Below are 27,964 nucleotides of genomic sequence, written 5' to 3' on the forward strand. Positions count from 1 at the left end.
GACACGCGTCGCATAACTCTTGGGGCACTATATATTGCTGCGCGCTCTCGCTGCAGCACTAGAAAAGGGTTGGATCGCCTTGAGTTGCACAGGCAGTCTCCTGACGATAATGGAGCTCGCAATAAAGAGTTTTCTGAAACTGACACGCGATGCATAACTCTTGGGGCACTATATATCGCTGCGCGCTCTCGCTGCAGCACTGGAAAAGGGTTGGATCGCCTAGATTTGCACAGGCAGTCTCCTGGCGATTACGCTGCTCGCAACAAAGGCTTTTTTGAAACTGACACGCGTCGCATAACTCTTGGGGCACTATATATCACTGCGCGCTCTCGCTGCAGCACTAGAAAAGTGTTCGATCGCCTCGATTTGCACAGGCAGTTTCCTGACGATTACGCTGCTCGCAATGAAGCCTTTTCTGAAGCTGACACGCGTCGCACAACTATTGGGGCACTATATATCGTTGCGGGCTCTCGCTGCAGCACTAAAAAAGGGTTGGATCGCCTTGATTTGCACAGTCAGTCTCCTGACGATTATGCTGCTCGCAATCAAGAGTTTTCTGAAACTGACACGCGTCGCATAACTCTTGGAGCACTACATATCGCTGCGCGCTCTCGCTGCAGGACTAGAAAAGGGTTGGATCGCCATGATTTGCACAGGCAGTCTCCTGACGATTACGCTGCTCGCAAGAAAGACTTTTCTGAAACTGACACGGGTCGCATAACTCTTGGGACAATATATATCACTGCGCGCTCTCGCTGCAGCACTAGAAAAGGGTTGAATCGCCTTGATTTGCACACGCAGTCTCCTGACGATTACGCTGCTCGCAATAAAGCCTTTTCTGATGCTGACACACGTCGCATAAATCTTGGGGCACTATATACCGCTACGCGCTCTCGCTGCAGCATTATAAAAGGGTTCGATCGCCTTGATTTGCACAGTCAGTGTCCTGACGTTTACACTGCTCGCTATAAAGCCTTTTCTGAAACTTACACGCGTCGCATAACTCTTGGGGCACTATATATCGCTGCGCGCTCTCGCTGCAGCACTAGAAAAGGGTTGGATCGCCTTGATTTGCACAGGCATTCTCCTGACGATTACGCTGGTCGCAATGAAGCCTTTTCTGAAGGTGACACGCGTCGTATAACTCTTGGGGCACTATATATCGCTGCGCGCTCTCGCTGCAGCACTAGAAAAGGGTTGGATCGCCTTGATTTGCACAGGCAGTCTCATGACGTTTACGCTGCTCGCAATAAAGCCTTTTCTGAAACTTACACGCGTCGCATAACTCTTGGGGCACTATATATCGCTGCGCGCTCTCGCTGCAGCACTAGAAAAGGGTTGCATCGCCTTGATTTGCACAGGCAGTCTCCTGACGTTTACGCTGCTCGCAATAAAGCCTTTTCTGAACCTGACACGCGTCGCATAACTCTTGGGGCTCTATAAATCGCTACGCGCTCTTGCTGCAGCATTAAAAAAGGGTTCGATCGCCTCGATTTGCACAGGCAGTCTCCTAGCGATTAAGCTGCTCGCAATAAAGCTTTTTCTGAAACTGACACGCGTCGCATAACACTTGGGGCACTATATATCGCTGCGCGTTCTCGCTGCAGTACTAGAAAAGGGTTGGATCGCCTTGATTTGCACAGGCAGTCTCCTGACGTTTACGGTGCTCGCAGTAAAGCCTTTTCTGAAACTTACACGCGTCGCATACCTCTTGGGGCACTATATATCGCTGCGAGCTCTCGCTGCAACACTAGAAAAGGGTTGGATCGCCTTGATTTGCACAGGCAGTCTCCTGACGATTACGCTGCTCGCAATAAACACTTTTCTGAAACTGACACGCGTCGCATAACTCTTGGGGCACTATATATCGCTGCGCGCTCTCGCTGCAGCGCTAGAAAAGGGTTCGATCGCCTCGATTTGCACAGGCAGTTTCCTGACGATTACGCTGCTCGCAATGAAGTCTTTTCTGAAGCTGACACGCGTCGCATAACTCTTGGGGCACTATATATCGCTGCGCGCTCTCGCTGCAGCACTAGAAAAGGGTTGGATCGCCTTATTTTGCACAGGCAGTCTCCTGACGATTATGCTGCTCGCAATAAAGAGTTTTCTGAAACTGACACGCGTCGCATAACTCTTGGGGCAATATATATCGCTGCGCGCTCTCGCTGCAGCACTGGAAAAGGGTTGGATCGCCTAGATTTGCACAGGCAGTCTCCTGGCGATTACGCTGCTCGCAACAAAGGCTTTTTTGAAACTGACACGCGTCGCATAACTCTTGGGGCACTATATATCACTGCGCGCTCTCGCTGCAGCACTAGAAAAGTGTTCGATCGCCTCGATTTGCACAGGCAGTTTCCTGACGATTACGCTGCTCGCAATGAAGCCTTTTCTGAAGCTGACACGCGTCGCACAACTATTGGGGCACTATATATCGTTGCGGGCTCTCGCTGCAGCACTAAAAAAGGGTTGGATCGCCTTGATTTGCACAGTCAGTCTCCTGACGATTATGCTGCTCGCAATCAAGAGTTTTCTGAAACTGACACGCGTCGCATAACTCTTGGAGCACTACATATCGCTGCGCGCTCTCGCTGCAGGACTAGAAAAGGGTTGGATCGCCATGATTTGCACAGACAGTCTCCTGACGATTACGCTGCTCGCAATAAAGCCTTTTCTGAACCTGACACGCGTCGCATAACTCTTGGGGCTCTATAAATCGCTACGCGCTCTTGCTGCAGCATTAAAAAAGGGTTCGATCGCCTCGATTTGCACAGGCAGTCTCCTAGCGATTAAGCTGCTCGCAATAAAGCCTTTTCTGAAACTGACACGCGTCGCATAACTCTTGGGTCACTATATATCGCTGCGCGCTCTCGCTGCAGTACTAGAAAAGGGTTGGATCGCCTTGATTTGCACAGGCAGTCTCCTGACGTTTACGGTGCTCGCAGTAAAGCCTTTTCTGAAACTTACACGCGTCGCATACCTCTTGGGGCACTATATATCGCTGCGAGCTCTCGCTGCAACACTAGAAAAGGGTTGGATCGCCTTGATTTGCACAGGCAGTCTCCTGACGATTACGCTGCTCGCAATAAACACTTTTCTGAAACTGACACGCGTCGCATAACTCTTGGGGCACTATATATCGCTGCGCGCTCTCGCTGCAGCGCTAGAAAAGGGTTCGATCGCCTCGATTTGCACAGGCAGTTTCCTGACGATTACGCTGCTCGCAATGAAGTCTTTTCTGAAGCTGACACGCGTCGCATAACTCTTGGGGCACTATATATCGCTGCGCGCTCTCGCTGCAGCACTAGAAAAGGGTTGGATCGCCTTATTTTGCACAGGCAGTCTCCTGACGATTATGCTGCTCGCAATAAAGAGTTTCCTGAAACTGACACGCGTCGCATAACTCTTGGGGCAATATATATCGCTGCGCGCTCTCGCTGCAGCACTGGAAAAGGGTTGGATCGCCTAGATTTGCACAGGCAGTCTCCTGGCGATTACGCTGCTCGCAATAAAGCCTTTTCTGAAACTGACACGCGTCGCATAACTCTTGGGGCACTATATATTGCTGTGCGCTCTCGCTGCAGGACTAGAAAAGGGTTGGATCGCCATGATTTGCACAGGCAGTCTCCTGACGATTACGCTGCTCGCAACAAAGACTTTTCTGAAACTGGCACGCGTCGCATAACTCTTGGGGCTCTATATATCGCTGCGCGCTATTGCTGCAGCACTAGAAAAGGGTTGGATCGCCTTGATTTGCACAGGCAGTCTCCTGACGATTATGCTGCTCGCAATAAAGAGTTTTCTGAAACTGACACGCGTTGCATATCTCTTGGGGCACCATATATCGCTGCGCGCCCTCGCTGCAGCGCTGGAAAAGGGTTGGATCGCCTAGATTTGCACAGGCAGTCTCCTGGCGATTGCGCTGCTCGCGATGAAGCATTTTCTGAAACTGACACGCGTCGCATAAGTCTTGGGGCACAATATATCGCTGCGCGCTCTCGATTCAGGACTAGAAAAGGGTTGGATCGCCATGATTTGCACACGCAGTCTCCTGGCGATTACGCTGCTCGCAACAAAGACTTTTCTGAAACTGACACGCGTCGCATAATCTTGGGGCACTATATATCACTGCGCGCTCTCGCTGCAGCACTAGAAAAGGGTTGGATCGCCTTGATTCGCACAGGTAGTCTCCTAGCGATTAAGCTGCTCGCAATAAAGCCTTTTCTGAAACTGACACGCGTCGCATAACTCTTGGGGCACTATATATCACTGCGCGCTCTCGGTGCAGCACTGGAAAAGGCTTGGAGCGCCTTGATTTCCACACGCAGTCTCCTGACGATTACGCTGCTCGCAATGAAGCCTTTTCTGAAGGTGACACGCGTCGTATAACCCTTGGGGCACTATATATCGCTGCGCGCTCTCGCTGCAGCACTAGAAAAGGGTTGGATCGCCTTGATTTGCACAGGCAGTCTCCTGACGTGTACGCTGCTCGCAATAAAGCCTTTTCTGAAACTTACACGCGTCGCATAACTCTTGGGGCACTATATATCGCTGCGCGCTCTCGCTGCAGCACTAGAAAAGGGTTGCATCGCCTTGATTTGCACAGGCAGTCTCCTGAAGTTTACGCTGCTCGCAATAAAGCCTTTTCTGAACCTGACACGCGTCGCATAACTCTTGGGGCTCTATAAATCGCTACGCGCTCTTGCTGCAGCTATAAAAAAGGGTTCGATCGCCTCGATTTGCACAGGCAGTCTCCTAGCGATTAAGCTGCTCGCAAAAAAGCCTTTTCTGAAACTGACACGCGTCGCATAACACTTGGGGCACTATATATCGCTGCGCGCTCTCGCTGCAGCACTAGAAAAGGGTTGGATCGCCTTGATTTGCACAGGCAGTCTCCTGACGTTTACGGTGCTCGCAATAAAGCCTTTTCTGAAACTTACACGCGTCGCATACCTCTTGTGGCACTATATATCGTTGCGGGCTCTCGCTGCAGCACTAAAAAAGGGTTGGATCGCCTTGATTTGCACAGGCAGTCTCCTGACGATTATGCTGCTCGCAATCAAGTGTTTTCTGAAACTGACACGCGTCGTATAACTCTTGGGGCACTATATATCGCTGCGCGCTCTCGCTGCAGCACTGGAAAAGGGTTGGATCGCCTAGATTTGCACAGGCAGTCTCCTGGCGATTACGCTGCTCGCAATAAAGCCTTTTCTGAAACTGACACGCGTCGCATAACTCTTGGAGCACTACATATCGCTGCGCGCTCTCGCTGCAGGACTAGAAAAGGGTTGGATAGCCATGATTTGCACAGGCAGTCTCCTGACGATTACGCTGCTCGCAAGAAAGACTTTTCTGAAACTGACACGGGTCGCATAACTCTTGGGACAATATATATCACTGCGCGCTCTCGCTGCAGCACTAGAAAAGGGTTGAATCGCCTTGATTTGCACACGCAGTCTCCTGACGATTACGCTGCTCGCAATAAAGCCTTTTCTGATGCTGACACACGTCGCATAACTCTTGGGGCACTATATACCGCTACGCGCTCTCGCTGCAGCATTATAAAAGGGTTCGATCGCCTTGATTTGCACAGTCAGTGTCCTGACGTTTACACTGCTCGCTATAAAGCCTTTTCTGAAACTTACACGCGTCGCATAACTCTTGGGGCACTATATATCGCTGCGCGCTCTCGCTGCAGCACTAGAAAAGGGTTGGATCGCCTTGATTTGCACAGGCAGTCTCCTGACGATTATGCTGCTCGCAATAAAGAGTTTTCTGAAACTGACACGCGTCGCATAACTCTTGGGGCACTATATATCGCTGCGCGCTCTCGCTGCAGCGCTAGAAAAGGGTTCGATCGCCTCGATTTGCACAGGCAGTTTCCTGACGATTACGCTGCTCGCAATGAAGTCTTTTCTGAAGCTGACACGCGTCGCATAACTCTTGGGGCACTATATATCGCTGCGCGCTCTCGCTGCAGCACTAGAAAAGGGTTGGATCGCCTTATTTTGCACAGGCAGTCTCCTGACGATTATGCTGCTCGCAATAAAGAGTTTTCTGAAACTGACACGCGTCGCATAACTCTTGGGGCAATATATATCGCTGCGCGCTCTCGCTGCAGCACTGGAAAAGGGTTGGATCGCCTAGATTTGCACAGGCAGTCTCCTGGCGATTACACTGCTCGCAATAAAGCCTTTTCTGAAACTGACACGCGTCGCATAACTCTTGGGGCACTATATATTGCTGTGCGCTCTCGCTGCAGGACTAGAAAAGGGTTGGATCGCCATGATTTGCACAGGCAGTCTCCTGACGATTACGCTGCTCGCAACAAAGACTTTTCTGAAACTGGCACGCGTCGCATAACTCTTGGGGCTCTATATATCGCTGCGCTATTGCTGCAGCACTAGAAAAGGGTTGGATCGCCTTGATTTGCACAGGCAGTCTCCTGACGATTATGCTGCTCGCAATAAAGAGTTTTCTGAAACTGACACGCGTTGCATATCTCTTGGGGCACCATATATCGCTGCGCGCCCTCGCTGCAGCGCTGGAAAAGGGTTGGATCGCCTAGATTTGCACAGGCAGTCTCCTGGCGATTACGCTGCTCGCAATGAAGCATTTTCTGAAACTGACACGCGTCGCATAAGTCTTGGGGCACAATATATCGCTGCGCGCTCTCGATTCAGGACTAGAAAAGGGTTGGATCGCCATGATTTGCACACGCAGTCTCCTGGCGATTACGCTGCTCGCAACAAAGACTTTTCTGAAACTGACACGCGTCGCATTATCTTGGGGCACTATATATCACTGCGCGCTCTCGCTGCAGCACTAGAAAAGGGTTGGATCGCCTTGATTTGCACAGGTAGTCTCCTAGCGATTAAGCTGCTCGCAATAAAGCCTTTTCTGAAACTGACACGCGTCGCATAACTCTTGGGGCACTATATATCACTGCGCGCTCTCGGTGCAGCACTGGAAAAGGCTTGGAGCGCCTTGATTTCCACACGCAGTCTCCTGACGATTACGCTGCTCGCAATGAAGCCTTTTCTGAAGGTGACACGCGTCGTATAACCCTTGGGGCACTATATATCGCTGCGCGCTCTCGCTGCAGCACTAGAAAAGGGTTCGATCGCCTCGATTTGCACAGGCAGTCTCCTAGCGATTAAGCTGCTCGCAAAAAAGCCTTTTCTGAAACTGACACGCGTCGCATAACACTTGGGGCACTATATATCGCTGCGCGCTCTCGCTGCAGCACTAGAAAAGGGTTGGATCGCCTTGATTTGCACAGGCAGTCTCCTGACGTTTACGGTGCTCGCAATAAAGCCTTTTCTGAAACTTACACGCGTCGCATACCTCTTGGGGCACTATATATCGATGCGCGCTCTCGCTGCAACACTACAAAAGGGTTGGATCGCCTTGATTTGCACAGGCAGTCTCCTGGCGATTACGCTGCTCGCAACAAAGACTTTTCTGAAACTGAGACGCGTCGCATAACTCTTGGGGCACTATATATCACTGCGCGCTCTCGCTGCAGCACTATAAAAGTGTTCGATCGCCTCGATTTGCACAGGCAGTTTCCTGACGATTACGCTGCTCGCAATGAAGCCTTTTCTGAAGCTGACACGCGTCGCACAACTATTGGGGCACTATATATCGTTGCGGGCTCTCGCTGCAGCACTAAAAAAGGGTTGGATCGCCTTGATTTGCACAGGCAGTCTCCTGACGATTATGCTGCTCGCAATAAAGAGTTTTCTGAAACTGACACGCGTCGCATAACTCTTGGGGCAATATATATCGCTGCGCGCTCTCGCTGCAGCACTGGAAAAGGGTTGGATCGCCTAGATTTGCACAGGCAGTCTCCTGGCGATTACACTGCTCGCAATAAAGCCTTTTCTGAAACTGACACGCGTCGCATAACTCTTGGGGCACTATATATTGCTGTGCGCTCTCGCTGCAGGACTAGAAAAGGGTTGGATCGCCATGATTTGCACAGGCAGTCTCCTGACGATTACGCTGCTCGCAACAAAGACTTTTCTGAAACTGGCACGCGTCGCATAACTCTTGGGGCTCTATATATCGCTGCGCTATTGCTGCAGCACTAGAAAAGGGTTGGATCGCCTTGATTTGCACAGGCAGTCTCCTGACGATTATGCTGCTCGCAATAAAGAGTTTTCTGAAACTGACACGCGTTGCATATCTCTTGGGGCACCATATATCGCTGCGCGCCCTCGCTGCAGCGCTGGAAAAGGGTTGGATCGCCTAGATTTGCACAGGCAGTCTCCTGGCGATTACGCTGCTCGCAATGAAGCATTTTCTGAAACTGACACGCGTCGCATAAGTCTTGGGGCACAATATATCGCTGCGCGCTCTCGATTCAGGACTAGAAAAGGGTTGGATCGCCATGATTTGCACACGCAGTCTCCTGGCGATTACGCTGCTCGCAACAAAGACTTTTCTGAAACTGACACGCGTCGCATTATCTTGGGGCACTATATATCACTGCGCGCTCTCGCTGCAGCACTAGAAAAGGGTTGGATCGCCTTGATTTGCACAGGTAGTCTCCTAGCGATTAAGCTGCTCGCAATAAAGCCTTTTCTGAAACTGACACGCGTCGCATAACTCTTGGGGCACTATATATCACTGCGCGCTCTCGGTGCAGCACTGGAAAAGGCTTGGAGCGCCTTGATTTCCACACGCAGTCTCCTGACGATTACGCTGCTCGCAATGAAGCCTTTTCTGAAGGTGACACGCGTCGTATAACCCTTGGGGCACTATATATCGCTGCGCGCTCTCGCTGCAGCACTAGAAAAGGGTTCGATCGCCTCGATTTGCACAGGCAGTCTCCTAGCGATTAAGCTGCTCGCAAAAAAGCCTTTTCTGAAACTGACACGCGTCGCATAACACTTGGGGCACTATATATCGCTGCGCGCTCTCGCTGCAGCACTAGAAAAGGGTTGGATCGCCTTGATTTGCACAGGCAGTCTCCTGACGTTTACGGTGCTCGCAATAAAGCCTTTTCTGAAACTTACACGCGTCGCATACCTCTTGGGGCACTATATATCGATGCGCGCTCTCGCTGCAACACTACAAAAGGGTTGGATCGCCTTGATTTGCACAGGCAGTCTCCTGGCGATTACGCTGCTCGCAACAAAGACTTTTCTGAAACTGAGACGCGTCGCATAACTCTTGGGGCACTATATATCACTGCGCGCTCTCGCTGCAGCACTATAAAAGTGTTCGATCGCCTCGATTTGCACAGGCAGTTTCCTGACGATTACGCTGCTCGCAATGAAGCCTTTTCTGAAGCTGACACGCGTCGCACAACTATTGGGGCACTATATATCGTTGCGGGCTCTCGCTGCAGCACTAAAAAAGGGTTGGATCGCCTTGATTTGCACAGGCAGTCTCCTGACGATTATGCTGCTCGCAATCAAGAGTTTTCTGAAACTGACACGCGTCGTATAACTCTTGGGGCACTATATATCGCTGCGCGCTCTCGCTGCAGCACTGGAAAAGGGTTGGATCGCCTAGATTTGCACAGGCAGTCTCCTGGCGATTACGCTGCTCGCAATAAAGCCTTTTCTGAAACTGACACGCGTCGCATAACTCTTGGAGCACTACATATCGCTGCGCGCTCTCGCTGCAGGACTAGAAAAGGGTTGGATCGCCATGATTTGCACAGGCAGTCTCCTGACGATTACGCTGCTCGCAAGAAAGACTTTTCTGAAACTGACACGGGTCGCATAACTCTTGGGACAATATATATCACTGCGCGCTCTCGCTGCAGCACTAGAAAAGGGTTGAATCGCCTTGATTTGCACACGCAGTCTCCTGACGATTACGCTGCTCGCAATAAAGCCTTTTCTGATGCTGACACACGTCGCATAACTCTTGGGGCACTATATACCGCTACGCGCTCTCGCTGCAGCATTATAAAAGGGTTCGATCGCCTTGATTTGCACAGTCAGTGTCCTGACGTTTTCACTGCTCGCTATAAAGCCTTTTCTGAAACTTACACGCGTCGCATAACTCTTGGGGCACTATATATCGCTGCGCGCTCTCGCTGCAGCACTAGAAAAGGGTTGGATCGCCTTGATTTGCACAGGCAGTCTCCTGACGATTATGCTGCTCGCAATAAAGAGTTTTCTGAAACTGACACGCGTCGCATAACTCTTGGGGCACTATATATCGCTGCGCGCTCTCGCTGCAGCACTGGAAAAGGGTTGGATCGCCTAGATTTGCACAAGCAGTCTCCTGAAGATTACGCTGCTCTTAGTAAAGACTTTTCTGAAACTGACACGCGTCGCATAACACTTGGGGCGCGATATATCTCTGCGCGCTCTAGCTGCAGCACTAGAAAATGGATGGATCGCCTTGATTTGCACAGGCAGTCTCCTGACGATTACGCTGCTCGCAATAAAGACTTTTCTGAAACTGACACGCGTCGCATAACTCTTGGGGCACTATATATCACTGCGCGCTCTCGCTGCAGCACTAGAAAAGGGTTGGATCGCCTTGATTTGCACAGGCAGTCTCCTGACGTTTACGGTGCGCGTAATAAAGCCTTTTCTGAAACTTACACGCGTCGCATACCTCTTGGGGCACTATATATCGCTGCGCGCTCTCGCTGCAACACTAGAAAAGGGTTGGATCGCCTTGCTTTGCACAGGCAGTCTCCTGACGATTACGCTGCTCGCAATGAAGCCTTTTCTGAAGCTGACACGCGTCGCATAACTCTTGGGGCACTATATATCGCTGCGCGCTCTCGCTGCAGCACTAGAAAAGGGTTGGATCGCCTTGAGTTGCACAGGCAGTCTCCTGACGATAATGGTGCTCGCAATAAAGAGTTTTCTGAAACTGACACGCGTCGCATAACTCTTGGGGCACTATATATCGCTGCGCGCTCTCGCTGCAGCACTGGAAAAGGGTTGGATCGCCTAGATTTGCACAGGCAGTCTCCTGGCGATTACGCTGCTCGCAACAAAGACTTTTTTGAAACTGACACGCGTCGCATAACTCTTGGGGCACTATATATCGCTGCGCGCTCTCGCTGCAGCGCTAGAAAAGGGTTCGATCGCCTCGATTTGCACAGGCAGTTTCCTGACGATTACGCTGCTCGCAATGAAGTCTTTTCTGAAGCTGACACGCGTCGCATAACTCTTGGGGCACTATATATCGCTGCGCGCTCTCGCTGCAGCACTAGAAAAGGGTTGGATCGCCTTATTTTGCACAGGCAGTCTCCTGACGATTATGCTGCTCGCAATAAAGAGTTTTCTGAAACTGACACGCGTCGCATAACTCTTGGGGCAATATATATCGCTGCGCGCTCTCGCTGCAGCACTGGAAAAGGGTTGGATCGCCTAGATTTGCACAGGCAGTCTCCTGGCGATTACACTGCTCGCAATAAAGCCTTTTCTGAAACTGACACGCGTCGCATAACTCTTGGGGCACTATATATTGCTGTGCGCTCTCGCTGCAGGACTAGAAAAGGGTTGGATCGCCATGATTTGCACAGGCAGTCTCCTGACGATTACGCTGCTCGCAACAAAGACTTTTCTGAAACTGGCACGCGTCGCATAACTCTTGGGGCTCTATATATCGCTGCGCTATTGCTGCAGCACTAGAAAAGGGTTGGATCGCCTTGATTTGCACAGGCAGTCTCCTGACGATTATGCTGCTCGCAATAAAGAGTTTTCTGAAACTGACACGCGTTGCATATCTCTTGGGGCACCATATATCGCTGCGCGCCCTCGCTGCAGCGCTGGAAAAGGGTTGGATCGCCTAGATTTGCACAGGCAGTCTCCTGGCGATTACGCTGCTCGCAATGAAGCATTTTCTGAAACTGACACGCGTCGCATAAGTCTTGGGGCACAATATATCGCTGCGCGCTCTCGATTCAGGACTAGAAAAGGGTTGGATCGCCATGATTTGCACACGCAGTCTCCTGGCGATTACGCTGCTCGCAACAAAGACTTTTCTGAAACTGACACGCGTCGCATTATCTTGGGGCACTATATATCACTGCGCGCTCTCGCTGCAGCACTAGAAAAGGGTTGGATCGCCTTGATTTGCACAGGTAGTCTCCTAGCGATTAAGCTGCTCGCAATAAAGCCTTTTCTGAAACTGACACGCGTCGCATAACTCTTGGGGCACTATATATCACTGCGCGCTCTCGGTGCAGCACTGGAAAAGGCTTGGAGCGCCTTGATTTCCACACGCAGTCTCCTGACGATTACGCTGCTCGCAATGAAGCCTTTTCTGAAGGTGACACGCGTCGTATAACCCTTGGGGCACTATATATCGCTGCGCGCTCTCGCTGCAGCACTAGAAAAGGGTTCGATCGCCTCGATTTGCACAGGCAGTCTCCTAGCGATTAAGCTGCTCGCAAAAAAGCCTTTTCTGAAACTGACACGCGTCGCATAACACTTGGGGCACTATATATCGCTGCGCGCTCTCGCTGCAGCACTAGAAAAGGGTTGGATCGCCTTGATTTGCACAGGCAGTCTCCTGACGTTTACGGTGCTCGCAATAAAGCCTTTTCTGAAACTTACACGCGTCGCATACCTCTTGGGGCACTATATATCGATGCGCGCTCTCGCTGCAACACTACAAAAGGGTTGGATCGCCTTGATTTGCACAGGCAGTCTCCTGACGTTTACGGTGCGCGTAATAAAGCCTTTTCTGAAACTTACACGCGTCGCATACCTCTTGGGGCACTATATATCGCTGCGCGCTCTCGCTGCAACACTAGAAAAGGGTTGGATCGCCTTGATTTGCACAGGCAGTCTCCTGACGATTACGCTGCTCGCAATGAAGCCTTTTCTGAAGCTGACACGCGTCGCATAACTCTTGGGGCACTATATATCGCTGCGCGCTCTCGCTGCAGCACTAGAAAAGGGTTGGATCGCCTTGAGTTGCACAGGCAGTCTCCTGACGATAATGGTGCTCGCAATAAAGAGTTTTCTGAAACTGACACGCGTCGCATAACTCTTGGGGCACTATATATCGCTGCGCGCTCTCGCTGCAGTACTGGAAAAGGGTTGGATCGCCTAGATTTGCACAGGCAGTCTCCTGGCGATTACGCTGCTCGCAACAAAGACTTTTTTGAAACTGACACGCGTCGCATAACTCTTGGGGCACTATATATCGCTGCGCGCTCTCGCTGCAGCGCTAGAAAAGGGTTCGATCGCCTCGATTTGCACAGGCAGTTTCCTGACGATTACGCTGCTCGCAATGAAGTCTTTTCTGAAGCTGACACGCGTCGCATAACTCTTGGGGCACTATATATCGCTGCGCGCTCTCGCTGCAGCACTAGAAAAGGGTTGGATCGCCTTATTTTGCACAGGCAGTCTCCTGACGATTATGCTGCTCGCAATAAAGAGTTTTCTGAAACTGACACGCGTCGCATAACTCTTGGGGCAATATATATCGCTGCGCGCTCTCGCTGCAGCACTGGAAAAGGGTTGGATCGCCTAGATTTGCACAGGCAGTCTCCTGGCGATTACACTGCTCGCAATAAAGCCTTTTCTGAAACTGACACGCGTCGCATAACTCTTGGGGCACTATATATTGCTGTGCGCTCTCCCTGCAGGACTAGAAAAGGGTTGGATCATCATGATTTGCACAGGCAGTCTCCTGACGATTACGCTGCTCGCAACAAAGACTTTTCTGAAACTGGCACGCGTCGCATAACTCTTGGGGCTCTATATATCGCTGCGCTATTGCTGCAGCACTAGAAAAGGGTTGGATCGCCTTGATTTGCACAGGCAGTCTCCTGACGATTATGCTGCTCGCAATAAAGAGTTTTCTGAAACTGACACGCGTTGCATATCTCTTGGGGCACCATATATCGCTGCGCGCCCTCGCTGCAGCGCTGGAAAAGGGTTGGATCGCCTAGATTTGCAGAGGCAGTCTCCTGGCGATTACGCTGCTCGCAATGAAGCATTTTCTGAAACTGACACGCGTCGCATTATCTTGGGGCACTATATATCACTGCGCGCTCTCGCTGCAGCACTAGAAAAGGGTTGGATCGCCTTGATTTGCACAGGTAGTCTCCTAGCGATTAAGCTGCTCGCAATAAAGCCTTTTCTGAAACTGACACGCGTCGCATAACTCTTGGGGCACTATATATCACTGCGCGCTCTCGGTGCAGCACTGGAAAAGGCTTGGAGCGCCTTGATTTCCACACGCAGTCTCCTGACGATTACGCTGCTCGCAATGAAGCCTTTTCTGAAGGTGACACGCGTCGTATAACCCTTGGGGCACTATATATCGCTGCGCGCTCTCGCTGCAGCACTAGAAAAGGGTTCGATCGCCTCGATTTGCACAGGCAGTCTCCTAGCGATTAAGCTGCTCGCAAAAAAGCCTTTTCTGAAACTGACACGCGTCGCATAACACTTGGGGCACTATATATCGCTGCGCGCTCTCGCTGCAGCACTAGAAAATGGTTGGATCGCCTTGATTTGCACAGGCAGTCTCCTGACGTTTACGGTGCTCGCAATAAAGCCTTTTCTGAAACTTACACGCGTCGCATACCTCTTGGGGCACTATATATCGATGCGCGCTCTCGCTGCAACACTACAAAAGGGTTGGATCGCCTTGATTTGCACAGGCAGTCTCCTGGCGATTACGCTGCTCGCAACAAAGACTTTTCTGAAACTGAGACGCGTCGCATAACTCTTGGGGCACTATATATCACTGCGCGCTCTCGCTGCAGCACTATAAAAGTGTTCGATCGCCTCGATTTGCACAGGCAGTTTCCTGACGATTACGCTGCTCGCAATGAAGCCTTTTCTGAAGCTGACACGCGTCGCACAACTATTGGGGCACTATATATCGTTGCGGGCTCTCGCTGCAGCACTAAAAAAGGGTTGGATCGCCTTGATTTGCACAGGCAGTCTCCTGACGATTATGCTGCTCGCAATCAAGAGTTTTCTGAAACTGACACGCGTCGTATAACTCTTGGGGCACTATATATCGCTGCGCGCTCTCGCTGCAGCACTGGAAAAGGGTTGGATCGCCTAGATTTGCACAGGCAGTCTCCTGGCGATTACGCTGCTCGCAATAAAGCCTTTTCTGAAACTCACACGCGTCGCATAACTCTTGGAGCACTACATATCGCTGCGCGCTCTCGCTGCAGGACTAGAAAAGGGTTGGATCGCCATGATTTGCACAGGCAGTCTCCTGACGATTACGCTGCTCGCAAGAAAGACTTTTCTGAAACTGACACGGGTCGCATTACTCTTGGGACAATATATATCACTGCGCGCTCTCGCTGCAGCACTGGAAAAGGGTTGGATCGCCTAGATTTGCACAAGCAGTCTCCAGGCGCTTACGCTGCTCACAATAAAGCCTTTTCTGAAACTGACACTCGTCACATAACTCTTGGGGCACTATATATCGCTGCGCGCTCTCGCTGCAGCACTTGAAAGAGGCTGGATCGCCTTTATTTGCACAAGCAGTCTCCTGAAGATTACGCTGCTCTTAGTAAAGACTTTTCTGAAACTGACACGCGTCGCATAACTCTTGGGGCGCGATATATCTCTGCGCGCTCTAGCTGCAGCACTAGAAAATGGATGGATCGCCTTGATTTGCACAGGCAGTCTCCTGACGATTACGCTGCTCGCAATAAAGACTTTTCTGAAACTGACACGCGTCGCATAACTCTTGGGGCACTATATATCACTGCGCGCTCTCGCTGCAGCACTAGAAAAGGGTTGGATCGCCTTGATTTGCACAGGCCGTCTCCTGACGTTTACGGTGCGCGTAATAAAGCCTTTTCTGAAACTTACACGCGTCGCATACCTCTTGGGGCACTATATATCGCTGCGCGCTCTCGCTGCAACACTAGAAAAGGGTTGGATCGCCTTGATTTGCACAGGCAGTCTCCTGAGGATTACGCTGCTCGCAATGAAGCCTTTTCTGAAGCTGACACGCGTCGCATAACTCTTGGGGCACTATATATCGCTGCGCGCTCTCGCTGCAGCACTAGAAAAGGGTTGGATCGCCTTGAGTTGCACAGGCAGTCTCCTGACGATAATGGTGCTCACAATAAAGAGTTTTCTGAAACTGACACGCGTCGCATAACTCTTGGGGCACTATATATCGCTGCGCGCTCTCGCTGCAGCACTGGAAAAGGGTTGGATCGCCTAGATTTGCACAGGCAGTCTCCTGGCGATTACGCTGCTCGCAACAAAGACTTTTTTGAAACTGACACGCGTCGCATAACTCTTGGGGCACTATATATCACTGCGCGCTCTCGCTGCAGCACTAGAAAAGTGTTCGATCGCCTCGATTTGCACAGGCAGTTTCCTGACGATTACGCTGCTCGCAATGAAGCCTTTTCTGAAGCTGACACGCGTCGCACAACTATTGGGGCACTATATATCGTTGCGGGCTCTCGCTGCAGCACTAAAAAAGGGTTGGATCGCCTTGATTTGCACAGGCAGTCTCCTGACGATTATGCTGCTCGCAATCAAGAGTTTTCTGAAACTGACACGCGTCGCATAACTCTTGGAGCACTACATATCGCTGCGCGCTCTCGCTGCAGGACTAGAAAAGGGTTGGATCGCCATGATTTGCACAGGCAGTCTCCTGACGATTACGCTGCTCGCAAGAAAGACTTTTCTGAAACTGACACGGGTCGCATAACTCTTGGGAGAATATATATCACTGCGCGCTCTCGCTGTAGCACTAGAAAAGGGTTGAATCGCCTTGATTTGCACACGCAGTCTCCTGACGATTACGCTGCTCGCAATAAAGCCTTTTCTGATGCTGACACACGTCGCATAACTCTTGGGGCACTATATACCGCTACGCGCTCTCGCTGCAGCATTATAAAAGGGTTCGATCGCCTTGATTTACACAGTCAGTGTCCTGACGTTTACACTGCTCGCTATAAAGCCTTTTCTGAAACTTACACGCGTCGCATAACTCTTGGGGCACTATATATCGCTGCGCGCTCTCGCTGCAGCACTAGAAAAGGGTTGGATCGCCTTGATTTGCACAGGCATTCTCCTGACGATTACGCTGCTCGCAATGAAGCCTTTTCTGAAGGTGACACGCGTCGTATAACTCTTGGGGCACTATATATCGCTGCGCGCTCTCGCTGCAGCACTAGAAAAGGGTTGCATCGCCTTGATTTGCACAGGCAGTCTCCTGACGTTTACGCTGCTCGCAATAAAGCCTTTTCTGAACCTGACACGCGTCGCATAACTCTTGGGGCTCTATAAATCGCTACGCGCTCTTGCTGCAGCATTAAAAAAGGGTTCGATCGCCTCGATTTGCACAGGCAGTCTCCTAGCGATTAAGCTGCTCGCAATAAAGCCTTTTCTGAAACTGACACGCGTCGCATAACTCTTGGGGCACTATATATCGCTGCGCGCTCTCGCTGCAGAACTAGAAAAGGGTTGGATCGCCTTGATTTGCACAGGCAGTCTCGTGACGATTATGCTGCTCGCAATAAAGAGTTTTCTGAAATTGACACGCGTTGCATATCTCTTGGGGCACCATATATCGCTGCGCGCCCTCGCTGCAGCGCTGGAAAAGGGTTGGATCGCCTAGATTTGCACAGGCAGTCTCCTGGCGATTACGCTGCTCGCAATGAAGCATTTTCTGAAACTGACACGCGTCGCATAAGTCTTGGGGCACAATATATCGCTGCGCGCTCTCGATTCAGGACTAGAAAAGGGTTGGATCGCCATGATTTGCACACGCAGTCTCCTGGCGATTACGCTGCTCGCAACAAAGACTTTTCTGAAACTGACACGCGTCGCATAATCTTGGGGCACTATATATCACTGCGCGCTCTCGCTGCAGCACTAGAAAAGGGTTGGATCGCCTTGATTTCCACACGCAGTCTCCTGACGATTACGCTGCTCGCAATGAAGCCTTTTCTGAAGGTGACACGCGTCGTATAACCCTTGGGGCACTATATATCGCTGCGCGCTCTCGCTGCAGCACTAGAAAAGGGTTGGATCGCCTAGATTTGCACAGGCAGTCTCCTGACGTTTACGCTGCTCGCAATAAAGCCTTTTCTGAAACTTACACGCGTCGCATAACCCTTGGGGCACTATATATCGCTGCGCGCTCTCGCTGCAGCACTAGAAAAGGGTTGCATCGCCTTGATTTGCACAGGCAGTCTCCTGAAGTTTACGCTGCTCGCAATAAAGCCTTTTCTGAACCTGACACGCGTCGCATAACTCTTGGGGCTCTATAAATCGCTACGCGCTCTTGCTGCAGCTATAAAAAAGGGTTCGATCGCCTCGATTTGCACAGGCAGTCTCCTAGCGATTAAGCTGCTCGCAAAAAAGCCTTTTCTGAAACTTACACGCGTCGCATACCTCTTGGGGCACTATATATCGATGCGCGCTCTCGCTGCAACACTACAAAAGGGTTGGATCGCCTTGATTTGCACAGGCAGTCTCCTGGCGATTACGCTGCTCGCAACAAAGACTTTTCTGAAACTGACACGCGTCGCATAACTCTTGGGGCACTATATATCACTGCGCGCTCTCGCTGCAGCGCTATAAAAGTGTTCGATCGCCTCGATTTGCACAGGCAGTTTCCTGACGATTACGCTGCTCGCAATGAAGCCTTTTCTGAAGCTGACACGCGTCGCACAACTATTGGGGCACTATATATCGTTGCGGGCTCTCGCTGCAGCACTAAAAAAGGGTTGGATCGCCTTGATTTGCACAGGCAGTCTCCTGACGATTATGCTGCTCGCAATCAAGAGTTTTCTGAAACTGACACGCGTCGTATAACTCTTGGGGCACTATGTATCGCTGCGCGCTCTCGCTGCAGCACTGGAAAAGGGTTGGATCGCCTAGATTTGCACAGGCAGTCTCCTGGCGATTACGCTGCTCGCAATAAAGCCTTTTCTGAAACTGACACGCGTCGCATAACTCTTGGAGCACTACATATCGCTGCGCGCTCTCGCTGCAGGACTAGAAAAGGGTTGGATCGCCATGATTTGCACAGGCAGTCTCCTGACGATTACGCTGCTCGCAAGAAAGACTTTTCTGAAACTGACACGGGTCGCATAACTCTTGGGACAATATATATCACTGCGCGCTCTCGCTGCAGCACTAGAAAAGGGTTGAATCGCCTTGATTTGCACACGCAGTCTCCTGACGATTACGCTGCTCGCAATAAAGCCTTTTCTGATGCTGACACACGTCGCATAACTCTTGGGGCACTATATACCGCTACGCGCTCTCGCTGCAGCATTATAAAAGGGTTCGATCGCCTTGATTTGCACAGTCAGTGTCCTGACGTTTACACTGCTCGCTATAAAGCCTTTTCTGAAACTTACACGCGTCGCATAACTCTTGGGGCACTATATATCGCTGCGCGCTCTCGCTGCAGCACTAGAAAAGGGTTGGATCGCCTTGATTTGCACAGGCAGTCTCCTGACGATTATGCTGCTCGCAATAAAGAGTTTTCTGAAACTGACACGCGTCGCATAACTCTTGGGGCACTATATATCGCTGCGCGCTCTCGCTGCAGCACTGGAAAAGGGTTGGATCGCCTAGATTTGCACAAGCAGTCTCCAGGCGCTTACGCTGCTCGCAATAAAGCCTTTTCTGAAACTGACACTCGTCACATAACTCTTGGGGCACTATATATCGCTGCGCGCTCTCGCTGCAGCACTTGAAAGAGGCTGGATCGCCTTTATTTGCACACACAGTCTCCTGAAGATTACGCTGCTCTTAGTAAAGACTTTTCTGAAACTGACACGCGTCGCATAACTCTTGGGGCGCGATATATCTCTGCGCGCTCTAGCTGCAGCACTAGAAAATGGATGGATCGCCTTGATTTGCACAGGCAGTCTCCTGACGATTACGCTGCTCGCAATAAAGACTTTTCTGAAACTGACACGCGTCGCATAACTCCTGGGGCACTATATATCGCTGCGCGCTCTCGCTGCAGCACTAGAAAAGGGTTCGATCGCCTCGATTTGCACAGGCAATTTCCTGACGATTACGCTGCTCGCAATGAAGCCTTTTCTGAAGCTGACACGCGTCGCATAACTCTTGGGGCACTATATATTGCTGCGCGCTCTCGCTGCAGCACTAGAAAAGGGTTGGATCGCCTTGAGTTGCACAGGCAGTCTCCTGACGATAATGGTGCTCGCAATAAAGAGTTTTCTTAAACTGACACGCGTCGCATAACTCTTGGGGCACTATATATCGCTGCGCGCTCTCGCTGCAGCACTGGAAAAGGGTTGGATCGCCTAGATTTGCACAGGCAGTCTCCTGGCGATTACGCTGCTCGCAACAAAGGCTTTTTTGAAACTGACACGCGTCGCATAACTCTTGGGGCTTTATATATCACTGCGCGCTCTCGCTGCAGCACTAGAAAAGTGTTCGATCGCCTCGATTTGCACAGGCAGTTTCCTGACGATTACGCTGCTCGCAATGAAGCCTTTTCTGAAGCTGACACGCGTCGCACAACTATTGGGGCACTATATATCGTTGCGGGCTCTCGCTGCAGCACTAAAAAAGGGTTGGATCGCCTTGATTTGCACAGTCAGTCTCCTGACGATTATGCTGCTCGCAATCAAGAGTTTTCTGAACCTGACACGCGTCGCATAACTCTTGGGGCTCTATAAATCGCTACGCGCTCTTGCTGCAGCATTAAAAAAGGGTTCGATCGCCTCGATTTGCACAGGCAGTCTCCTAGCGATTAAGCTGCTCGCAATAAAGCCTTTTCTGAAACTGACACGCGTCGCATAACTCTTGGGGCACTATATATCGCTGCGCGCTCTCGCTGCAGAACTAGAAAAGGGTTGGATCGCCTTGATTTGCACAGGCAGTCTCGTGACGATTATGCTGCTCGCAATAAAGAGTTTTCTGAAACTGACACGCGTTGCATATCTCTTGGGGCACCATATATCGCTGCGCGCCCTCGCTGCAGCGCTGGAAAAGGGTTGGATCGCCTAGATTTGCACAGGCAGTCTCCTGGCGATTACGCTGCTCGCAATGAAGCATTTTCTGAAACTGACACGCGTCGCATAAGTCTTGGGGCACAATATATCGCTGCGCGCTCTCGATTCAGGACTAGAAAAGGGTTGGATCGCCATGATTTGCACACGCAGTCTCCTGGCGATTACGCTGCTCGCAACAAAGACTTTTCTGAAACTGACACGCGTCGCATAATCTTGGGGCACTATATATCACTGCGCGCTCTCGCTGCAGCACTAGAAAAGGGTTGGATCGCCTTGATTTCCACACGCAGTCTCCTGACGATTACGCTGCTCGCAATGAAGCCTTTTCTGAAGGTGACACGCGTCGTATAACCCTTGGGGCACTATATATCGCTGCGCGCTCTCGCTGCAGCACTAGAAAAGGGTTGGATCGCCTAGATTTGCACAGGCAGTCTCCTGACGTTTACGCTGCTCGCAATAAAGCCTTTTCTGAAACTTACACGCGTCGCATAACCCTTGGGGCACTATATATCGCTGCGCGCTCTCGCTGCAGCACTAGAAAAGGGTTGCATCGCCTTGATTTGCACAGGCAGTCTCCTGAAGTTTACGCTGCTCGCAATAAAGCCTTTTCTGAACCTGACACGCGTCGCATAACTCTTGGGGCTCTATAAATCGCTACGCGCTCTTGCTGCAGCTATAAAAAAGGGTTCGATCGCCTCGATTTGCACAGGCAGTCTCCTAGCGATTAAGCTGCTCGCAAAAAAGCCTTTTCTGAAACTGACACGCGTCGCATAACACTTGGGGCACTATATATCGCTGCGCGCTCTCGCTGCAGCACTAGAAAAGGGTTGGATCGCCTTGATTTGCACAGGCAGTCTCCTGACGTTTACGGTGCTCGCAATAAAGCCTTTTCTGAAACTTACACGCGTCGCATACCTCTTGGGGCACTATATATCGATGCGCGCTCTCGCTGCAACACTACAAAAGGGTTGGATCGCCTTGATTTGCACAGGCAGTCTCCTGGCGATTACGCTGCTCGCAACAAAGACTTTTCTGAAACTGACACGCGTCGCATAACTCTTGGGGCACTATATATCACTGCGCGCTCTCGCTGCAGCACTATAAAAGTGTTCGATCGCCTCGATTTGCACAGGCAGTTTCCTGACGATTACGCTGCTCGCAATGAAGCCTTTTCTGAAGCTGACACGCGTCGCACAACTATTGGGGCACTATATATCGTTGCGGGCTCTCGCTGCAGCACTAAAAAAGGGTTGGATCGCCTTGATTTGCACAGGCAGTCTCCTGACGATTATGCTGCTCGCAATCAAGAGTTTTCTGAAACTGACACGCGTCGTATAACTCTTGGGGCACTATATATCGCTGCGCGCTCTCGCTGCAGCACTGGAAAAGGGTTGGATCGCCTAGATTTGCACAGGCAGTCTCCTGGCGATTACGCTGCTCGCAATAAAGCCTTTTCTGAAACTGACACGCGTCGCATAACTCTTGGAGCACTACATATCGCTGCGCGCTCTCGCTGCAGGACTAGAAAAGGGTTGGATCGCCATGATTTGCACAGGCAGTCTCCTGACGATTACGCTGCTCGCAAGAAAGACTTTTCTGAAACTGACACGGGTCGCATAACTCTTGGGACAATATATATCACTGCGCGCTCTCGCTGCAGCACTAGAAAAGGGTTGAATCGCCTTGATTTGCACACGCAGTCTCCTGACGATTACGCTGCTCGCAATAAAGCCTTTTCTGATGCTGACACACGTCGCATAACTCTTGGGGCACTATATACCGCTACGCGCTCTCGCTGCAGCATTATAAAAGGGTTCGATCGCCTTGATTTGCACAGTCAGTGTCCTGACGTTTACACTGCTCGCTATAAAGCCTTTTCTGAAACTTACACGCGTCGCATAACTCTTGGGGCACTATATATCGCTGCGCGCTCTCGCTGCAGCACTAGAAAAGGGTTGGATCGCCTTGATTTGCACAGGCAGTCTCCTGACGATTATGCTGCTCGCAATAAAGAGTTTTCTGAAACTGACACGCGTCGCATAACTCTTGGGGCACTATATATCGCTGCGCGCTCTCGCTGCAGCACTGGAAAAGGGTTGGATCGCCTATATTTGCACAAGCAGTCTCCAGGCGCTTACGCTGCTCGCAATAAAGCCTTTTCTGAAACTGACACTCGTCACATAACTCTTGGGGCACTATATATCGCTGCGCGCTCTCGCTGCAGCACTTGAAAGAGGCTGGATCGCCTTTATTTGCACACGCAGTCTCCTGAAGATTACGCTGCTCTTAGTAAAGACTTTTCTGAAACTGACACGCGTCGCATAACTCTTGGGGCGCGATATATCTCTGCGCGCTCTAGCTGCAGCACTAGAAAATGGATGGATCGCCTTGATTTGCACAGGCAGTCTCCTGACGATTACGCTGCTCGCAATAAAGACTTTTCTGAAACTGACACGCGTCGCATAACTCCTGGGGCACTATATATCGCTGCGCGCTCTCGCTGCAGCACTAGAAAAGGGTTCGATCGCCTCGATTTGCACAGGCAATTTCCTGACGATTACGCTGCTCGCAATGAAGCCTTTTCTGAAGCTGACACGCGTCGCATAACTCTTGGGGCACTATATATTGCTGCGCGCTCTCGCTGCAGCACTAGAAAAGGGTTGGATCGCCTTGAGTTGCACAGGCAGTCTCCTGACGATAATGGTGCTCGCAATAAAGAGTTTTCTTAAACTGACACGCGTCGCATAACTCTTGGGGCACTATATATCGCTGCGCGCTCTCGCTGCAGCACTGGAAAAGGGTTGGATCGCCTAGATTTGCACAGGCAGTCTCCTGGCGATTACGCTGCTCGCAACAAAGGCTTTTTTGAAACTGACACGCGTCGCATAACTCTTGGGGCACTATATATCACTGCGCGCTCTCGCTGCAGCACTAGAAAAGTGTTCGATCGCCTCGATTTGCACAGGCAGTTTCCTGACGATTACGCTGCTCGCAATGAAGCCTTTTCTGAAGCTGACACGCGTCGCACAACTATTGGGGCACTATATATCGTTGCGGGCTCTCGCTGCAGCACTAAAAAAGGGTTGGATCGCCTTGATTTGCACAGTCAGTCTCCTGACGATTATGCTGCTCGCAATCAAGAGTTTTCTGAAACTGACACCCGTCGCATAACTCTTGGAGCACTACATATCGCTGCGCGCTCTCGCTGCAGGACTAGAAAAGGGTTGGATCGCCATGATTTGCACAGGCAGTCTCCTGACGATTACGCTGCTCGCAAGAAAGACTTTTCTGAAACTGACACGGGTCGCATAACTCTTGGGACAATATATATCACTGCGCGCTCTCGCTGCAGCACTAGAAAAGGGTTGAATCGCCTTGATTTGCACACGCAGTCTCCTGACGATTACGCTGCTCGCAATAAAGCCTTTTCTGATGCTGACACACGTCGCATAACTCTTGGGGCACTATATACCGCTACGCGCTCTCGCTGCAGCATTATAAAAGGGTTCGATCGCCTTGATTTGCACAGTCAGTGTCCTGACGTTTACACTGCTCGCTATAAAGCCTTTTCTGAAACTTGCACGCGTCGCATAACTCTTGGGGCACTATATATCGCTGCGCGCTCTCGCTGCAGCACTAGAAAAGGGTTGGATCGCCTTGATTTGCACAGGCAGTCTCCTGACGATTATGCTGCTCGCAATAAAGAGTTTTCTGAAACTGACACGCGTCGCATAACTCTTGGGGCACTATATATCGCTGCGCGCTCTCGCTGCAGCACTGGAAAAGGGTTGGATCGCCTAGATTTGCACAAGCAGTCTCCAGGCGCTTACGCTGCTCGCAATAAAGCCTTTTCTGAAACTGACACTCGTCACATAACTCTTGGGGCACTATATATCGCTGCGCGCTCTCGCTGCAGCACTTGAAAGAGGCTGGATCGCCTTTATTTGCACACGCAGTCTCCTGAAGATTACGCTGCTCTTAGTAAAGACTTTTCTGAAACTGACACGCGTCGCATAACTCTTGGGGCGCGATATATCTCTGCGCGCTCTAGCTGCAGCACTAGAAAATGGATGGATCGCCTTGATTTGCACAGGCAGTCTCCTGACGATTACGCTGCTCGCAATAAAGACTTTTCTGAAACTGACACGCGTCGCATAACTCCTGGGGCACTATATATCGCTGCGCGCTCTCGCTGCAGCACTAGAAAAGGGTTCGATCGCCTCGATTTGCACAGGCAATTTCCTGACGATTACGCTGCTCGCAATGAAGCCTTTTCTGAAGCTGACACGCGTCGCATAACTCTTGGGGCACTATATATTGCTGCGCGCTCTCGCTGCAGCACTAGAAAAGGGTTGGATCGCCTTGAGTTGCACAGGCAGTCTCCTGACGATAATGGTGCTCGCAATCAAGAGTTTTCTGAAACTGACACGCGTCGCATAACTCTTGGAGCACTACATATCGCTGCGCGCTCTCGCTGCTGGACTAGAAAAGGGTTGGATCGCCATGATTTGCACAGGCAGTCTCCTGACGATTACGCTGCTCGCAAGAAAGACTTTTCTGAAACTGACACGGGTCGCATAACTCTTGGGACAATAAATATCACTGCGCGCTCTCGCTGCAGCACTAGAAAAGGGTTGAATCGCCTTGATTTGCACACGCAGTCTCCTGACGATTACGCTGCTCGCAATAAAGCCTTTTCTGATGCTGACACACGTCGCATAACTCTTGGGGCACTATATACCGCTACGCGCTCTCGCTGCAGCATTATAAAAGGGTTCGATCGCCTTGATTTGCACAGTCAGTGTCCTGACGTTTACACTGCTCGCTATAAAGCCTTTTCTGAAACTTAAAGCGTCGCATAACTCTTGGGGCACTATATATCGCTGCGCGCTCTCGCTGCAGCACTAGAAAAGGGTTGGATCGCCTTGATTTGCACAGGCATTCTCCTGACGATTACGCTGCTCGCAATGAAGCCTTTTCTGAAGGTGACACGCGTCGTATAACTCTAGGGGCACTATAAATCGCTACGCGCTCTTGCTGCAGCATTAAAAAAGGGTTCGATCGCCTCGATTTGCACAGGCAGTCTCCTAGCGATTAAGCTGCTCGCAATAAAGCCTTTTCTGAAACTGACACGCGTCGCATAACTCTTGGGGCACTATATATCGCTGCGCGCTCTCGCTGCAGTACTAGAAAAGGGTTGGATCGCCTTGATTTGCACAGGCAGTCTCCTGACGTTTACGGTGCTCGCAGTAAAGCCTTTTCTGAAACTTACACGCGTCGCATACCTCTTGGGGCACTATATATCGCTGCGAGCTCTCGCTGCAACACTAGAAAAGGGTTGGATCGCCTTGATTTGCACAGGCAGTCTCCTGACGATTACGCTGCTCGCAATAAACACTTTTCTGAAACTGACACGCGTCGCATAACTCTTGGGGCACTATATATCGCTGCGCGCTCTCGCTGCAGCGCTAGAAAAGGGTTCGATCGCCTTGATTTGCACAGGCAGTTTCCTGACGATTACGCTGCTCGCAATGAAGTCTTTTCTGAAGCTGACACGCGTCGCATAACTCTTGGGGCACTATATATCGCTGCGCGCTCTCGCTGCAGCACTAGAAAAGGGTTGGATCGCCTTATTTTGCACAGGCAGTCTCCTGACGATTATGCTGCTCGCAATAAAGAGTTTTCTGAAACTGACACGCGTCGCATAACTCTTGGGGCAATATATATCGCTGCGCGCTCTCGCTGCAGCACTGGAAAAGGGTTGGATCGCCTAGATTTGCACAGGCAGTCTCCTGGCGATTACGCTGCTCGCAACAAAGGCTTTTTTGAAACTGACACGCGTCGCATAACTCTTGGGGCACTATATATCACTGCGCGCTCTCGCTGCAGCACTAGAAAAGTGTTCGATCGCCTCGATTTGCACAGGCAGTTTCCTGACGATTACGCTGCTCGCAAGAAAGACTTTTCTGAAACTGACACGGGTCGCATAACTCTTGGGACAATATATATCACTGCGCGCTCTCGCTGCAGCACTAGAAAAGGGTTGAATCGCCTTGATTTGCACACGCAGTCTCCTGACGATTACGCTGCTCGCAATAAAGCCTTTTCTGATGCTGACACACGTCGCATAACTCTTGGGGCACTATATACCGCTACGCGCTCTCGCTGCAGCATTATAAAAGGGTTCGATCGCCTTGATTTGCACAGTCAGTGTCCTGACGTTTACACTGCTCGCTATAAAGCCTTTTCTGAAACTTACACGCGTCGCATAACTCTTGGGGCACTATATATCGCTGCGCGCTCTCGCTGCAGCACTAGAAAAGGGTTGGATCGCCTTGATTTGCACAGGCATTCTCCTGACGATTACGCTGCTCGCAATGAAGCCTTTTCTGAAGGTGACACGCGTCGTATAACTCTTGGGGCACTATATATCGCTGCGCGCTCTCGCTGCAGCACTAGAAAAGGGTTGGATCGCCTTGATTTGCACAGGCAGTCTCATGACGTTTACGCTGCTCGCAATAAAGCCTTTTCTGAAACTTACACGCGTCGCATAACTCTTGGGGCACTATATATCGCTGCGCGCTCTCGCTGCAGCACTAGAAGAGGGTTGCATCGCCTTGATTTGCACAGGCAGTCTCCTGACGTTTACGCTGCTCGCAATAAAGCCTTTTCTGAACCTGACACGCGCCGCATAACTCTTGGGGCTCTATAAATCGCTACGCGCTCTTGCTGCAGCATTAAAAAAGGGTTCGATCGCCTCGATTTGCACAGGCAGTCTCCTAGCGATTAAGCTGCTCGCAATAAAGCCTTTTCTGAAACTGACACGCGTCGCATAACTCTTGGGGCACTATATATCGCTGCGCGCTCTCGCTGCAGTACTAGAAAAGGGTTGGATCGCCTTGATTTGCACAGGCAGTCTCCTGACGTTTACGGTGCTCGCAGTAAAGCCTTTTCTGAAACTTACACGCGTCGCATACCTCTTGGGGCACTATATATCGCTGCGAGCTCTCGCTGCAACACTAG

This window comes from Dermacentor andersoni, chromosome 6 (genome assembly GCF_023375885.2).
Source record: "Dermacentor andersoni chromosome 6, qqDerAnde1_hic_scaffold, whole genome shotgun sequence".
In the NCBI taxonomy this organism is placed as follows: Eukaryota; Metazoa; Arthropoda; class Arachnida; order Ixodida; family Ixodidae; genus Dermacentor; species Dermacentor andersoni.